Source organism: Numida meleagris, chromosome 4, assembly GCF_002078875.1.
Source record: "Numida meleagris isolate 19003 breed g44 Domestic line chromosome 4, NumMel1.0, whole genome shotgun sequence".
NCBI classification, from domain to species: Eukaryota; Metazoa; Chordata; class Aves; order Galliformes; family Numididae; genus Numida; species Numida meleagris.
Genome location: NC_034412.1, coordinates 87566142 through 87578593, shown reverse-complemented (window position 1 = coordinate 87578593; position 12452 = coordinate 87566142).

The following is a 12452-nucleotide window of genomic DNA, read 5'->3' as shown; positions in this document are numbered from 1 at the left end:
TTATCAGTAGGTTGGTGCTGGAGAGGTTTACTGACTGATTCTGATTCACATCAGTAGGAAAAGGTAAAGAAGAATAAGGCTTCTTTCTCAGTTTCCAGCCTATAACTATCATCTCACTCCACGACAAAATCTCATCAGATACTCTTTGGTCCAACAAAGTGATACCACTGCTCCGAGCTTCAAGCTGGTGCTTACAGCTGTCTCTGTGCAATAAGATTAAAGTAGAATAGGAACCTTATGTAGGCAACATAAATGTGGGGGGAGCTGTAACAAGAAAGAGCTCAACAGACTCTGGTAGATCTTATCGCTATAAGGCCTCCGGAGTCTGGAGACAGGGCTAACGTGTAAACAGAATACTCCTTTAGTATGCACAGCTAATGTGGTCACATCTGGGACAGTTAAGGAACCCTTTGTTTGTTATCTATGTTGTTGTGAAGAACTTAAGGCTAGTTAACCGTGAGTGGATTTACTGCTTACGAGTGAAGGATATATAAGAGGTGTGTTAAACACAATAAAGGAGACTTACTATTCTGATGCCTCACTGACTGAGAATTCTCTAACGGGACAAGCGCCGACACATAAATTCTTAAAAAAAAACAACAAAAAATATTACACAAAGTAATAAAGAGGTGAAAGCAAAAGGAACACAAGAGAAGAAAGGACATTAAGAGTCCAAGATAAGGTTAGGGATTAGCTGCACTTGTTAGAAGAAACAATATGATTTGGCTACTTCAGGCCTGGGGCAATGAGAGGCAGGAGGGTATCTTGGTTTCCTGATTGATCTTGAAATATGATGAGAAAGTTGTGGCAGCTATGAGAGATAAGTTTCAATATGCCAATTTCAAGACATTTAATTATGACCAATTTTGACCAATTTCTCTGAGAAAGTGGGAGAAAGACAGAGAGAGGCCCATTATTTTGTTGTTCGTTTATCTACCAGCTTTGTCTATGAACAAAATCCTGGTTTGATCCCTAACTTTTTGTTCCATTTTCCCTTAGCTTGTCCAGTGGAGTTTCAGCATACACTTTGGGAAACACTGGTGGACCTATTTGTCTGAAGAAAACTGTTCTCGTCTTTGTTTTCATCCCTTTAACAGCTGCTTTCAAGCAACTGAGAAAAAATTAAGATCTGTTAGATGTTACTTATTACATTGCTCTCTTGCTCCAACCTCCAGATGCACACCCTGATCCTGATCTCCCTTATCATAAAAAACATCATAAAAATTGTAGTACATGGGTAGAGTTACAGTAAAAATGTTTCTACATTCAGAATTATTATTCAGCTATTGCTCAATACTCTCTCAGGGAAGCTTAACTTCAGTGGGAGTTGGTCCTTGTAATGGCTGAGCAGAGATTTCAGGGCATGAACTGCAGAGTGCAGGAGCTCCCATGGAAATTTTGTTTAGAAGATCAAGGTAGTGAAGCTTAGCCAACAGGCTGTTGTGGGAATTAGAGAGACCAAAAGTGAAATGCTTTGACTTCCGCCTCTTCTTAGTATATATTGCCAGATCAGAGCCTGAATTTATACATCAGCTTATGTATGTAAAACTTTTTACAACATTTTGGATTCTATATAAACATGTTTGTTATTGTTTTAGTATTACTTTTACCATGATCTAATTTATAGACCTAATAGTAGATTTAAGATATATTAAAGGTGGAGTTGGTAGCATTGCCTACTATTAAACTTTCCTAACACTTCCACTTATAAGACTCTTTATTCAACAGCTGATAGCATTGCCAGACCTGAACAATTTGTGTTGAAATTTTACACGTTGCATGGAAAATTTAGCCTTAGGCTGAATTTAACTGGAAAGTATCAGCCAAAATTGTGTAACTGTTCATCTTTTTCCAAGAATAAAACTGGGAAAAAAAAATATTCTTTGTGATGTTAACAGTATACAGACATTTTCTCAGAGAGCTTGCAAACCTACACAACGATAAGTATTGGAAACATGGTGAAAAGAAGGCCTTCTTACAGAGAACGTGTTTTCACTGTTTTCCACCAAATCTAGACAAAATTTTACATGATATAAATTTCTATGAAACCGCAGTTTAAACAGACTCAGCTTCACTTTTAAATGCTATGTAGCACCAACTGTCCTCTTAATTTTCTCAAAATGATGGGCTTTCAGAACAAGAAGCAGGCTTCCTGTCCTCTCCAAATTTCCCCCTTTTGGAGCATAGACCTTTCAGTAGGGAAAACCAGGTGATACGTGTGAGGAGGAAATACGAACTTGGATGTGAGGGAACAGAGAGGAGAAATTGTCTGTGGAGACTGGAAGAGGAGACAAACAGACCAGGGAAGGAAATGTAACTGAAAATTCTTGAACAAAGCTTTAAATCTTTTCTGGACAATGAGAATCAAGACTGTCTGAATTACACAGAATAAGAAGGCCAGGAGAATTAATGCATTCATAGTTGCATTCATAATGCAACATGTTGGAGAAAATGAGACACAAAGTGAGAAGCAAGGGGTCATAAAGTACTTCTTTTAGCTTGCAGTGGACACCCAGCTTCCTAAGTCTCATCCCTCTCTGTTGCCAGATAGTAGCTGTGAAACTCATTGGTCATCTACGTGTATTTTCCTCCTCTGCAGCTGGTCTTTATGAATGATGTAAATTTACCTCTGCTATAACTTATTAAGCCACTTGACAGCACCCTGCTGAGTTCAGCAATGACATACAATGAAATATCTGTACTTCTTTTACAAGAAAAGACATAGGAAACCAGGCCTGGCCAAAAGCGGTTAAGGTAGTTTAAGATGGCACTGCTCGCTCTGCCAGAAAGTTGATTATTGTTTTGATTATGGTTTTATTTGTCACCACAGTTGGATCGTCACTAGATGAAGTGTCAAAAAATTTCTCTTCCACGTAACTTCGAATTCTTCTTGCTGAAAGCCGCTCAGACATGATTGATTTTGTACTGAGCCAGGCAAAGAATCCTCACACAACCAATTTGTGTCATTTATAACAGTAACTTCCAGCTAGGACACGGCCTTAAGCATAACAAATAACAAAAAAGTAGTTCATAGTCCAAAACTCAGAAGTCAGGGAAAAAATAATAGGCCTTTTTTAAATCATTTGGTAACAAATTGGTGTAATGAGCCTATGGAAAAACTGCATAATATCAGTAGAAGAAAAATGTTTGTATGTAAAGAATGATATTCTAGGATTTGAGTGCCTGATTTTGGTCTATATATTTATCAGTAGCATATTAATATGTCCTGTACGTATCTACACATATCATAGAATCATCAAGCTTGGAAAAGTCTACTAAGATCATCTAGTCCAACAATCAAACTGTCTCCACCGTGGCCACTAAACCATATCCCTCAGTGCCAGATCTACACATTTCTTTGAACACCTCCAGGGACAGTGACTCTACCACCTCCCTGGGCAGCTTGTTCCAATGCATTACCACTCCTTTAGATAATTTTTTTTTCCTAAAATCCAACCTGAACCTCCCCTGGTGCAACCTGAGGCCATTCCCTCTAGTCTTATTGCTGGTTACCCAGGAGAATAGGCCAACCCCCACTTCTCCACAACCTCCTTTTAAGGAGTCATAAAGAGTGATTTGTTGTCCTTCTCTGAACATGCTCCAGGGCCTCAATGTCTTTATTGTAGTGAGGGGCCCAAAAGTGAACACAGTACTCAAGGTGCTGCCTCACCAGTGCCAAGTACAGAGGGACAATCACCTCCCTGGTCCTGTTGACTGCACTATGTCAGATACAAGCCATACAAGCCAAGTATGTTGTTAGCCTTCTTGGCCACCTCAGCACACTGCTGGCTCATATTCAGCTGGCTTTCGACTAACACTCCCAGATCCTTTTCCTAAACTGTGAATTGTCCATTGTGCAACATTTTTTCATCACATCAGCTTTTCTTACCTGTGTCTCTGGTATAAGGAACTTGTAACTTTATACTCCTAGAGTTCAGTTCAGTGTTCAGTTATTTGTGTACAAAATATCAAAGTTCAAAATGACAGATCACTTGATATTTTTTCTGACTTTAACATACCAAACAACAACCACAACAAAATCTGATTTTTTTTGAAAAAAATCTAAGGTTCTTTTTCTTTTACAGCTGAGCCGAAGATGAGTCAATTGCTGTTCTTCCCACTATTTGGCTAGGCCTCTCAGCTTACACATTCTTATTTTGTTGCCCTTAGGTGCTAGCAAAGCTTTCTCTTTCATTCAGCATTGAACACAAAAAGCTCAGCTCTGTGGAGGTAAATCATTCTTCTTGCTTGAAGAGAAAGGCTTGAAGCCTATCTTGAGCAAAACAGCTTATATTTCGTCTTTACTCTCCAAAGCTTCATGCACAAAGGCTCAACAGAAAGGTTTCCGTTGCTTGATGGCTTTCTGATTGAGCACCATTGGTTTGGGATTTTCATAGGAAAATGTTTGCACCTTCCTGAAATGGAGGAAATCTGAGAACAGTTATCAGAGGAGGAAATCATCCACAAGCCTGAGAGCCTGCAGGCTTGTTATTAAAGTAGCACTATGCGTCTGAGGAGCAATGCCTTTGTACTAAGGCTGTAGGCTAGGCTAAGGAGATATGGATTCAATCTTTCAGTTAAACTGTACAGATTTAAGCAAGCCATTTAGAGCTACAGCCAGGAAAGAACTAATAGAATCACATAATCATAGAATCATCTAGCTTGGAAAACACCTTCAGGATCACCAAGTCCAACCACCAACCCAACTTGCTGAGTCCCATCACTAAACCATATCCTTTAGTGCCACTTAGCACACAAAGTGAAGATTTTGGTGGAACAAAGGACCCAATGCCCAAAAGCTTCCAAAAGCTCAAAAGCACTAGTTTAGCTGGTGCTTGCTATCAGAGCACCACTTGATTCACCTAAGCAGTTTACTAGCATTCAGAACTGTCAAAACTGAGGTATCATGCTGCCCAATGCCCATCTGGGATACAGGAACAAATAATCCCTGCCCACAGTGGTCCAGAGAGCTAATTCTGAGAGATTTCTAAGTGCAAGAAAACCCTAATCCTAAAAGACAGATTATTCGTTGTGTATTTTGTAGAAGTTTTCTTCCCTTATTCTGTTTGAAGAGCTTTTAGTGCAAAATTTAGTTGTGCTGAAAGACTCCCCTTCTCCACACAGAGCACAAGCTGTGTGCTTCTCTCTCTTGTTCCCTTCTGGACTATGGATTCCTTCTGGCATAGTGGAAAAGGAAAGGGAAAGCTCCAGCTCTCCACAGCAAGGGTCATTTGTGAACAATATCTTAAATACCTTACATTCAGTGCCTATCTGGACCAGTAGTCTCTCATTTTCCTGGTAAGTCCTTAAAGCATATTAGAAAAGAGCACCACTTTCATCTTCATGAGTCCTTTTAAAAGAAAAGCAAGAGTCTTATTCTTTCAAAAAACAGATGTAAGTGTCTAGCCATAGAAGACCCCTGGCTCTAAAATGAATGGATACACCATTCCATGGGCTTCAATCCAGGGTCTGTGCTCTGGAGAGGGATAGAATTCATAACGTATAAAAACTCTGTTCTTAGTTTTTCCTATTGGTTAACATCAATCTTCTCCCCTCTCAAAACATGTTATGTATTTTCCAACTTGTTTAATTTTCCCCCTGCTGTTCAAAGGGAGCCTGTGTACTTCATATACATTTTTTTGTACTCATAGGGTCAATGAACTAAGAATGCAGTGTCTATAGGTACCAAAGTCTTCACAGTAAACCTAACTGAAAAATTCACAGCACTAAGACTTATCATGAAATGTGACAACCAGAATATTTACAAAGCATATTACACAATCTAAATACCCATCTTTCGGATGCAGATTGAGACGCATAAAGGCCCTATACAGCAGTCACAGCAAAACACTGGCTGGAGCACTGGCCACTTTGCAATTCTGATTAAACACTTTTCCATCTGCCTGCTGAATCCATCCAGCATATTCCACTGAAGACTGTGCAGCTGATTTGCTCAATACCAAACTGGCTGAACTAGCTCAATCTATTATAGATTATCCTTAACATGAGACTACAGAGACAAATACTATTATACTAGATTCATCCACATTTTCCATTTACACTCCTAAGTGTTACAAATTCCTCACCAGAAGAAATGAAATTTCTATTTCAGCTTCTCTCAACAACTTTAGTTTTACTAGAATCATAGAAATGTTGATTGTAAATGACCACTGAAGTAATCTTGTCCATCTTCCCACTGAAAGCAAGGTGGGCATCAATACTGGATCAAGCTGCCTCTAGCTTTGTCCAAACTTGTCTTGGAAGCCTCTAAGTATTAAGACTCTACAACTGTGCAACCATGAGTAAATCTAACCAAAGAATCCTGGCAATTTATCACTGAATGGGACTTACCATCCCAGAGGGAGATATGAGAATACTCTCCGAATGGTGAATACTTAACTAAAAGCACCTTTATTCTTTCTGTACCCTCTAAAGCCATTTTCTGGGTTCATCTAAAAAACAACAGCCTGAAAACTGTGTTTGAATCACAATCTTTAATCTCATGCTGTCAAGACAGACAAATATTCCAAATTGAGATCTTAATCACATGGATCAAGACAGAAAAGTAGCCTGAAACATTTAAGAAGGATTTCGTTGATGTCTATCTACTACACTGTTGGTTGCTCTGGGTAGTCCTAAAAAATGTCCTATCATCTTTAAATCCCTCTGCCTTTTCCTCAGTAATACCACTGCTAAGATGTTTCAATAATATTTACCTAATTAAGAGTTAAAATCTTCATATTCCATGCTAACAAATGTCATTAATAACTACTCAGATGAAAAATTAGAATGTATCACCACATATTTGAGGTACATATATTAAAAACAATGGCTCAGATCAATTTATACAGTAGAGAATTATAATAAATAAATAAATACATAAATAAAATGCGTAATTTAACCATATCTTTTAAATGGTGAAGTAATAGTTATTTCACTTCCAAATCTTTGAAGAGCAGATAATAACACTTAGACACTGAAAAACTGAAGGCATGTAAAATTATGAAGACAACAAATTCTGGAAAATTCTCTTTTGCATCATTTTCTTCTTTCTGTCTCTGTATTGTTTATACACCCTTTGGTTCTTCCTTCCCTGACTCAGACATGTATCATCCCTGTTTCTGGGAAAATATTTATTGACATCTATTCCTTGGGTGTCTGTCACTGGTGGGGGGCAGGGTGAGACTATTTAATGCATGGAATGTAGGTCATGTAAAGCTGAGGGCATTCAAGATGTTTTGTTTTTGAACCAGAAAACAGGCTTTACTGGAATGGGAAAATAAGAAATTTGACAGCTTTTTGTGATTTAATTTTAGATGCTTCATTGAAACCTCACAGCTGCTTCCCTGGTAATGTCTTCTCTGGAGACAATGAGCTGTATGTTCTTACAATGGCTTACTGCTGGTAGGCAAATTGGGCAAAATTCAGTAATTAAGCATAATGCTTCTGCTTTTCTTTTTTTTTTTTTTTTTTTTTTTCCGGAAATACTGGAGACTCATCTCTCATTTTCTCCGGTTCATCTTGAGTGTGCATGAAAGCTGCTACAGACGTGCTGAAGCTTAGACACTACCTCATCACCTCCAGCCCAATCCAAGGTGATTGATAAAGAGCACTCCACTATACTAATGAAGGAATTTGGGACAGTTGGAAAGTACTTCACAAATTTTTTCCATTCCAATTCTTCCTTCTGGGCAGTCCTTACCAGTGCCTGCTTTGGGCTTTGGCTCTTCTCTACCTAAAGATGGCCAGAAAAATTTGTTACATAATATTTGCCGGACACTCCTTTATTCGTCAGACACGTTCTTCCTTTTCACCATGTTACCCTAGATTTTCTATATGCCTAATGGCATTTCCTCCCCTCTGTATTTTATCAAATTCACTCTTCATCTGTCATTATGTCTATGAGATCCTCTACATAATAACTGTGATTATTCTGCATCCTTAACTCTTGCTTCTGGACTCCAAAGTTATAACAATATTGCTTTCTCCCTAACCAAACTCAAACAGGTAATTAACAAGTTACAAAGGAAATATTCATCTCTTATCTGTCTGCACCTACCTTAGGAAACTCTCATTTTTCATAGTCAGTGGAGAGTAACAATTTTTCTAACTTGGGTATTTAGTGGGTATCCTTAAATAATCCAAAAAAGGTGACACTGAAGCCTTAGAAACATTCACGTAGGAAACATAATTTCCTTCTAGGAAAACAGAAACCTCTTTTCTATGGTTCTGTATTCCTGTTAAATTTTTGAGTCATGAAAAGGAGTGATGACTTGTGATATAGAAATGTAATGCTATTGGTTCTTGCTAGTAGTCCTTTTGATGTTCTGCTCCTGTCCCTCCACCCTTATTGAGTGATGTGTGCGGAGCATCCCTCTGGTTGCCAGCTCAGGTGTTAGTCATAGCCTGGGCATGATCCTGAACCCACAGCTCCCAACGGTCACTCATGTCCTGAATTTAGGCTTATACTTCTAATTTCTAACGGTAGCTAGGTGGTTACTGAGGATTTTGAAAACTTCTGAGCCTACTGATGTCCAAACCAATGTTTATACAAAAAGGAGGCACAGGATGTTTAATGTCTGTCTGGTACACTTCAAATGCAGCTGCCAGAAATCATGCAAAACCATGAAGTCCTCTATCATTTTTTAATAGCTCATTTGAGAATAACAAGGTGATTCCTTTTTCAACTGTTGTGGCCCAGAAAGAGTAAGATTACTTCACTTCAATCACCTATAGACAGCTTACAGGAGATTTAGGACTTTTGGGGTGGAAGTTTCTGATTGCATGAATCTAATTTTAAACCAAGCAGCCTAAAACATCATCAGGAAGTAAGAAACATTCTTCAGGAGTTACAGACAAATGTATACTGCAGGTAATTCCTCCGAAAAAAAAAAAAAGTTCCTATTACAAATCCTCAAGTTAGTCTGCAAATGTAATAATGTGAAGGAGAGGAAGCAATGCTGTAGATAAATGAGACACGAGGATCTCTGTACCAGCAGTGAGAAAAATTATACCATTCAGTCATTTGAGGATATGTGCTGTTTTGCTATCTCATTTTTAATATAAGGGCAAAGAATTAAGAAGAATAATTTTTAAAGTGGCAGTATATATTTACATATGTTATAGTAGATCAAATTAATTCTTATAAGGACTGGAAGGGTGAAATATTGCAAAGGGTGAAGTAGATTAGTGTGGTATTAAAGAGGATGAAAAGAATGCACATACAAAAATCACTTCTAAAAACAGCATATCCAAGACCTAGATATTTCAGATTTTCTGTAATGTCCAAAGACAAGAGAATGTACTAAGCTGACATTCAGCCCAGGGAAAAAAAATTTGGATAGAGGCACTGGTTCAACAGAATGTAGCTGCAAAGATGAGTGAGGCTGTCAGCATATGTTTTCCTGGGTAATTAATCCACAGAGGCGAAAAGTTTGGAGGTAAAGCAATTAGGAATGGCTGCAGCAAACTGGAGAGAGAAGTGACATCAAGTACTTCAGTTACTGACATGACTGTTATTCATCTGTATTTTATCACCTGGGCTGGTACCAACAAATAATCTAGCAAAAGAGATGGATTATGGCCAGTACAAAATGTAAGATAAACCTTAATTTAAAAAAATAAGTAATTCTGATTTGGCTAAAATATGATACTTAAAACTCTCCAGTTGTTAACTTCTATCCCAGTTGGTCAGTTAGAGCTTGAAGTGGAACCTTTGAAAATTAACAGACACCCACAGGAATGTGGAATTTCAAACTATGGTGCTGTTGCACATCTTTTTCTACTCATCTACCTGATATAAAACTAATAGATTAAGGTAGGATTGCATAAGGGTTCAAATTTTAAAAATCTGGAGATGTTATTAAATATAGACAATGAGCAGTAGCAAGCAAAGGCGGAAAATTCTACAATTAAAGCCGTGACTCTTCAATAAAATTTTTGCAGCTCTTCTCTTTGCACAGACTGAGACCCTTCCAGTTCAGGCTATCCCCTCTGTAACTCTCCAGCAATGCAGTCTGCAGGCATGCTAAGGGCCGAAGCCCACAGCCATACCCATACTTGGAAACCTTTCCACTCTTTACAGGAGCAAGTGTGACAACACCAACTGATCCGACTTGAATAAGGACACTATGAAGCAAAACCCTTGAGTGAACCAAACAGTCATAATGAAACCATATCAGATACATGTGGTCTGAAAACAAGGGGATGTCGGAGCTCTAACACCTCTGAATTGGTGTTTGTATTACATAGTTAATTGGCAACAACTTTAAACAATAAATCTGACATCTCTTTTACTTGGCTGAGTATCAGGTGACCCAGTTAAAGAAAATAAGTTCCTGCAAAACTGAAAGGTTCTCAAACTGATAAGAGGTGTACAATTAAAACAATTTCATGCCAGATTTCACCACACTGAATGCATGCAGTAGATAACTTGCACATCTGTTAATGGCATATGTTCTCCCTCAACTGTTTCAATTTGTATTATGCTTTCCTCTGAAGACAAAAATCACAGATTTTTAAAGCTTTATCTCTAGAAACTTTTCCCTTTCCAATTACTGATTTCTGAAGAAAATAGAAAATTTCTTTCCCTTGGAGTCTAGCTGACAGGGGGATGTCAGTATGTATACGTGGCTCTAGAAAATATATAATAGATCTTGCAAGTTCTTGCCTCTTTTTCTCCATTTTCACATATAGTTCTTCCATAATAAGGCTGAAAGGCACTGAGATTTCTCCCTGACTGCTTGCAGTGTCTGCACAATGGAATGAACACAGTCACTAGAACAGCAAGATTGGCCTCGGCTTTCATGCTGAAACTAATGAGGTTCCTGGTATAATTTCCATACCCCCTCTAAGCTGATGCTATAAATAACAACCAACGCAGCCTTACATGGCTTGGTCTTGATAAGTTTCTGACGGTGCCAAAATATCGCATTTCTCTGTGTGCCAGATGCTTTTAATAAAGCAACTTCCATCATATGGATCTCTGTTTGCATTACTCTCATCCCTCTGAGCTGCTTGCTTGATGGTTACCTTCAGGTCAGCTTTTATCTCCTCTCTTGCACTTTTATCTTTGTATAAGCAGCAGCATCATTACTCTCTGGAGCCACCCACAAAGCATGTGTACAGACAACCTCTCTCTCAGCACATTATTCATTGATTTAGGACTTTGTTCCATCAGGGCTGACTTTAGGGAAAGCACTCTAAAAATTTTCAGTAACTCAGTAAAATTTAAAAAAATCAGGTAAAAAATCTCTAAAGCTAAAGTTATCACGGGGATGTTGCATCCAAGTGACCTGCTGCAAAGTGCTGCTACCACAGCTGAGTCCTGAACTCTGTTAGGTCTTAAGTACCTGAAGAGCATCCCACTTACAACTATCTTTGGATAAAATTAATTAATACTCAAGGACCAAACCTGCCACTGTGCATACTAAACAAGAGTCATTCTTGTTGTTTTGCCCTTATTCAGAGACAACTATTCATAAATCCTTTTTACCACAGAAGCACTGGTTTCACCATTGTTAGTGTTTTAGTTAAGGCAATTCACTTGGAAATGGGAGAGATGAGTTGGAACCCCCTTAAACACAGAATTCAATCAAAGCCTGATTCCGCATTTCCTGGGCAAGAAGCAATGTCACATGTATACTGTATTGAAAGGGTATGTTCCCTCCTAAACATATTTTTGTCTGTCTGTTTTTTCCTTTAAAAAAGAGGCATCAACTTTAGACATTGCTCAGCATCAATGATACTTCAGAGCGGTTTTAATAATGTGATGCAGGACCTCAGTACTGAATCTCAATTAAGGTTTATTTGAGATAGCTCCTCAGACCATAGTCCTCATAATCTAGTCTGGCCAGGTCTTTGTTTTTTTCCCTTGGGACAGGAATCACACTGATTTCTTACTCAGATTCCATTTCTTACTCCGAATGAAGATTCTTTGTTCTAGTGCAATTATCTAGCTTATCTATTGTGATACATGAAATCAGTCTGTTGAGAACTTAAAGGACACCTGTTCTGAATGGAACTAAATCCATTTCCTATGAAGAAAGGAAGAAATCATAGAATCATAGAGTTGGAAGAGACCTTTTAAAGGTAATGTAGACCAACTTCCCTGCAATAAACAGGGACATGCACAACTAGATCAGGTTGCCCAAAGCCTGACCCAGCCTCACACTGAAAGTCTCCAGGGATGAGGCACCCCTCACCTCTCTGGGCAACCTGTTCCAGTACCTCACCAGCCTCAGTGAAGAAGACTTTTTTTCTTATATCTAACCTAAATCTACCCTCTTTAAGCTTGAATCCAATTAAATAAATAAACAACATGAAAAATGAGAAGAGAAGAGAAGAGAAGAGAAGAGAAGAGAAGAGAAGAGAAGAGAAGAGAAGAGAAGAGAAGAGAAGAGAAGAGAAGAGAAGAGAATCATACAGCTCTGCTAAGAACAGGAAACTCCATT